The sequence below is a fragment of the Anticarsia gemmatalis genome, chromosome 24 (genome assembly GCF_050436995.1).
Source record: "Anticarsia gemmatalis isolate Benzon Research Colony breed Stoneville strain chromosome 24, ilAntGemm2 primary, whole genome shotgun sequence".
NCBI classification, from domain to species: Eukaryota; Metazoa; Arthropoda; class Insecta; order Lepidoptera; family Erebidae; genus Anticarsia; species Anticarsia gemmatalis.
In genome coordinates this window covers 7,368,177-7,374,454 of record NC_134768.1, presented here as the reverse complement: position 1 = coordinate 7,374,454, position 6,278 = coordinate 7,368,177, and the positions used below count along the sequence as shown (strand labels likewise).

The following is a 6,278-nucleotide window of genomic DNA, read 5'->3' as shown; positions in this document are numbered from 1 at the left end:
CTTAACTCTCATATACGAGTATCTATTTATTTCATAATATGGCCAATGGTCAACCAAGTGTCACAGTCAAAGCCGACTTTAGACCTTAATTACGCCGGAAGCATTGTAATTTTCAAACGTAAATTGATCCTGAACATAGTAATAGTACTTAATAACAAAACCTTTCATGTCTTTAACTTACATACAAACAGTATTTTCCCTTCCTTTGGGAGCAGGAAGCGATATAAAACTGAATAAAAAGGTTTGTGGAGTTGTTTAACCTTTAAACATGTAACTTTAAACCCATCTCACTACACTGCCATCAGTATTCATGGGAAACCGCCAATGTGTTTTCTTTTAAAGCTGCAAGTACACAGATCAAACGTTATCGAATGAAAACTGCCTCACTTCAACGCAAAGATGTTACTACAATTCTAGACAAAAAGATTCATTTGAGTTAACAGCAGACATGAAGTGACATCCAGATCCACACAAAAACCATATTGGCTATTGAGTGTTTTTTGACCATATTTTTAATATCAGACTTTTAATACTCTTTAGTACTAACTGTAGCTGTAGTAAATCGCACTTTAGTTGTGTTGAGAGTGTATACACGTGAGTATACACGTAGATACAGAGTATTACAGAGTAGATACAAACTTACTATAATCGGATAAATCAGCCGAAGCTGCTGATCAGCATTGAAAACTGTTTATTTAAAGTTGACCGCAAGAAAAGAGACAACATAGTGATGATCAATTTCTGATGTAATTATGTGTACTACGACTCCAACTTGGAAACATAAACACCATACCGATATTAAGTCCGTATCGTTGTTTTAAACTAACGTAACTTTTCCCGTTACGGGTAATGGTTTTGTAAGAACAATAAAAAACTTTAATTCGATACGATATTGGCTTGATCTTTCCTTCTGTATGCTTTTAATAGTTCCTCCAAGAAAAATAAAGACAGAATTTTTGAAGCTTTTTTGGCCTAAGTTTTATTGACTGGAGACAGATTTCGGGGAAACTGAGGTAATGTATTATTCAGGGTTCCAATCTGAGACCTAGACCTATGTATAGTTTGATTTATGTGCCTAGGTAGAATGGACTAGGCTTATTTATTATCTGGAAACATTACAGTGGCTTGTTTCTAAGAATTACACAATCCATTGTAATAATCTGGGATTGTAGTCCAATCACTAATTTAATTAGGAGTTGCATTTCTAATTAAGGTACAAATGAGCCTGTTCTGTTACTATTTGGGCAGTATGAAATTTCGTACAGCTATCGTAGCCGAATCAGCAATAATGTTGTTTGTTTGTTTAAAGTATAATATAGCTTAAAAATATGTTTAGTACATACATGTTACAAGTGTAGGAAATGAAACAAAAGTAGCGGTTGCTACCGCTACGTTAAACACTTTTGGATCATTGCCTATTGAGAGTTTGAAAAAAAAATATTTATAGGTGTTTCTTAAATGCCCACAATTTTATTTTTTTTCTGAATTTTCTCATGATAGTTACAATCATTCCTGTTACGTTGACGTTGAGTTCTCACACCCTGTTTAGTTCTATACCATTTTCAGCCTCACAATAATGCTTAGAACTTGCTCCTAACATTAACCTAGCATCAAGTATGAATAACTCAACAGTGCAATCACTAAGGGCTCATAAAACAGCAACATAACGTCCACGTGACTTCGTATTTATAGTCCATGCTCCGTAAATTTTATAGCACACTCCCAGACGTTTTTATTGACTACCAATAAATAATGCCCTGTACACTAGTTTTTTATTTTATCTTTCGCTTGTAAAAGATGAGATCGTGATATAATATTGTAGGTCTGTAGAATTTTTCTTTTCCTTTTTATAGTCTTTTCTAGGTTATCTTACGTATTTTACTTACTGTCAATCAAATTCCAACTACGATCTAGAACGTATATTGATCAAATATGTATATTTTGACAATCCTAGTTGATCAAGGTGGTTAACTTAGAGTCTATCCTACCTTATTCCAAGAAGAGAACCTTCCCAGCAATGGGATGTAAGGTTTTTTTTTATTTCAAACAATAGGGACATACCATAGCATTAACATTATTACCATACATGTAGAGGCATTAAAGTAAATGCACAGTCCGCGTCACTCCCATCTATTCATCAGTTCATAAAATCTGTAAAACAATGTTCTCTAGCGCGCTACAGTCGGTCTACGGTAATAGTTAGTATTAAATCTACTGCAAAAAGTTCCCACCGTACTACTGAATTCAAAATATAAGGTTGTACTTTATAAAGGCAGTTTAACCGAGAGTTATTATTCAGAAAATATGTATAAACACTTAACCAACATACACATCACTTTATTTTAGTCTTTCCACTGACTCATATAAATAATAATACATTATTTAATTATACATTCTTTTACACTTCCTTTCAATTTTCTTAGCCGGAAACTGTATGAAGTGTCAAGGTAAAAAATAATTTTGTTTTCATTATATTTTACGCCACAGTGAAGCGGAAGAGGCTTTTATTAAAGCTCTCCTGTGTGATTTGAATTTAATTATGGTGCCTTAATTATTATTTTACCTTCTTTTATTTACTTCTTTGTAATAAAAATTGAATTTATTAAGGCTGTTGATGACGGTGTGGTATATTTAAAAGTGACTATTAGACATAGTATAAAAATATGCACAACTTGCTTTTATTTCGACTACTAATGAAAGGTTTCGTGACATACAAGAACGAAATGAATTGTATGTTAATTATAATCGATTTTTTATTATAACTTTAAGTTTTTTGAAATATAAGTGATAGTTTGCTTCAATCCAAGATGCCCGGTTGTTGATGAAGCGCTGGAAGTTTGTAAAGATAAGCAAAAGGCATGCTTTGGTCTCTGCCTACCCCTATGAGAAGTGATTTTAAGTAAGTATGTATAATTCACTTCACTATTATTCAAAAATAAGCATTCTCAATCTAAAAATAGTTATACAAAAGTATATTTATATTAAATAATTTATCATCATCGCCACAGACTAGTGGCTACACACCAGAGTTGTCTCGTACAAACGACCTGGGAGGGATTCCACTAGCCCCATTAATCATTGTACACTAGCGTACAATCTGAGAACACCTACGTTATATAAATGCTCTTGATTTGTTACACGGTTTTCACATTAGATAAGTTTATTTGGACAAGAAAAAGCCCTTTTTCTATATATAAATATACAGTTGCAATAACTACAATTTTAACGGCCTAGTAGTAGCCAGCCGGTACTCAAATGTCACTTTATTTTAAGTGACGTTTATAATTATATCTATAGCTACAAGACACATCAAAGTAACACTGAATGCCCGAGAATTAAGGTAAGCGTAGTAGTTGTTAGTTGATTCTTGGAGATATAAAGAACCATAAGACTCTGAGTTCGGGCAAAACAATGCCTACCGGATCTATAAGAAATCATTTACGTCGGGTTTTTTTTAGCCAAATTCATTCATCTCCATGATATTTTGGTAGCGACTGTACCCAATATTGCCACACGATATGAAATTCTTCATGTGGTAAATTGAAGAACAAAAATAATTGAAGATCTAGTACTCCTTCACTCAACTTAGATTATAATGTTTGGATTCATTTTGATGAATAAGCGGCTATTTTTATTATTTTCATCTGCGAAAACTTTAAACTTGTAAGAATTGAAAAAAATACTTTCGTTTTTTAGGGGTTTGTACCTATAGGGTAAAAATGGAACTTGCCTCTATGCAAATACTAGAAACCGATATTATTTTAAGTTTATTTGTATGGCTACCAATTTCTTCATTAAGTTTAGCACTTACCTACTATTTTCCTCAGTAGACTGCAGTGCGCAGTATAAATTATAAAGAATCATCAATCAATTTACGTTAAAATGCCTAACGTTTCGGCGCAGGTTGCACTCGCCGTGGTCGCAGGCTGACTCAAAGAAACATGCCGACTAACTTTATTTACAGGTTTTATTAAAATGAACACGTTCGTTTAAAATAAAGTACTCCTTCAGAAAAATGAACTAATTTAGAACCAATGAAGCAGATACTGATTGCGAAAAACTTAGAACTTAATTTCAGCGAATACCAAATAATGAAGTGAAAATCAGCTGACGTAAGTTTATTAAACCTAAAGAGCCTTTTTAAACTAAAAATTCATAGAAAGTATTGCAACTTGAGTTTCCATGAAATTTTCCAATAGTTTCCGAAAATTCATTTTCAAACTGAAGAATATTGATGATATTCATTTTACTTATAAATACTTTGTAATATTTTTCATTAAATTTTTCACGTAACACAATAATGCGATATCATTCTAAATGTTTCAGTTTCAAGAATATTATATGACAATAATTTTCAGATTCAGAGTATTTTAAATTCCCTACGAAACGACAAACCGAGACGTGAATATTCCGAATGCTTTCGTAAATTTACTTTTATTTTCCAACTAACCAGACCTTATTCTAAGAAAACTATTTACTGTTATTATGAAAAATGATTCGTATATCGTTATTCGTATTACCATTCTTATGCTATTCCATTTAGAATAGCAACTGCGCCTGCAACTTTCCAAGAACAATTTGTAGAGCTACGTAAGCTTGCATTTCTTTTACGACAGGCGCTTGCATTATAATATGTACTATTAAATATTTAGGATTTGTTCTTGTTCTGCAAAACACAATGAAGGATAAAATGCTTGATGTTTGATTGATGATGTTTTTTTAATGTAATTATAAGATGTCTTATCTAAAGCATAAAAAATAAAAAAAATGCAGTGGATTTAGGCTCCTCGTTAAAATGTACCGGTATCATAAGTGTTGGACATCTGAATGATTTAAACATTAGCAGTAATAATGATATTTTTATAGCCGCAAGCGGTAAACTTATCAAATTTTATCTATTTAGTTTTTTACACAATTCGTTTTTATCTGTATTCAGGGACGTCCTTCTCATATAGCACATTATAAGCACAGTGAATGGGGAAAGGGAAAACCTAATCCATTTTGTCACAGAAAAAGTCAGCACAGGGGTGATTTCCTCAATCTATCGAATATCGACAAGCAGTTGGCTAACAAAAAATTTAGTGTGAAAAACTATTCAGCGACTGCCGTAGGAACTAATTTTTATGTACATTTTAATTCAATTGTCAAATTCTTATAATTGATTGTAACAGCTGTAGAACATCGCGCTACATTAGCTCTACAGCCGGCACTAACAAGTATCGAGAATTTGACATTTAAAATGAACAGAACAAAATTTTTTTACGGCACGCACAAGGGGCACTGTCCATATTTTATACGATAGTTGAATTAAAGAATTGCATTACTGTACTGCCATTCTCTAAAACTATTGACTACCGATAACCGGCTAGCTATCGAAAAAAATTGTAAAACAATCGGTTCAGCGCCTGTAGCGGGCGTCGTAGAAACTATTTTTGCAGCACACTTTAAATGTTAAACTCTCGATACTCGATGGTGTTAATTGTATAGAATGGTACTTTCGATTTATCTGACAGATTAGTGACGAAATTCTGAGAAGAGAGAAGACCATAATGACCGTCACAGTCCGTACATCGACCTTAAAAAAATTGTACGAAGTGGATGATATATTATTTGTTTTTTGCAGCAAACCATCGTATTAACTGGTGACAGACACGCAGACATCGCGGTAATTGAGTATACTATTATAATGATTTATGTGGTTCGGTTTTAGTAAAACTGTTTCATTGACATTGGGATTTTGATTTATATTTTATGACTAAGTAGTCAAGAAGTTAATAATTATTACATCTATGTACCCGTTATGTCTGAATTTCTGTATGTTTAGGTCTATAAAAGGTGCATTCACGATTCTGAATCCCATAATAGTAGCGACTAAGCTTGTTTCATATTCCGGACTTGTTATGTGAGAAAACATGAGAAAACTGTAAAGAAAATGTAGAAAACTTAATCAGAGTGACCCGCAATTAGAACTTGCAATCTCTCGATCGTCAATCACATACGACTAACATAGCGATCGGCGAAACGCTAATGTTTATTTCAAGCATTTTTGGGTGTACCTACCCTTTAGTGACGCTTGATAAATAAAAACATCAAAGAAATCAAAATTAACCCGGACTTACCCAATATCCTTATTAATTGTAAAATTGGTAATGAATCTTGACATTGCTATTCGCTTGAACGAAGCGCTTTATCAGAGCGAGAACGAATATACCGTTTGACTACGGTCCGTTTGTTTCACAGAAAACGTGCCGATAGAAGATGTTTAGATCAATTTTGAC

General features: G+C 33.0%; 1 long non-coding RNA gene across 2 annotated transcripts; it reads left to right on the top strand.

The window, feature by feature from the left end:
• Nucleotides 1-1,791: 1,791 nt before the first annotated feature.
• Nucleotides 1,792-5,692, top strand: LOC142983758 (uncharacterized). Of its 2 annotated transcripts, none has more exons than XR_012960111.1 (4): nt 1,792-1,822; nt 2,808-2,899; nt 3,965-4,112; nt 5,624-5,692. It is a non-coding gene; the product is annotated as an uncharacterized LOC142983758 (long non-coding RNA). The 2 variants fall into 2 exon arrangements; XR_012960112.1 differs by lacking the exon at nt 1,792-1,822 and adding an exon at nt 1,859-2,447.
• Nucleotides 5,693-6,278: the final 586 nt, after the last annotated feature.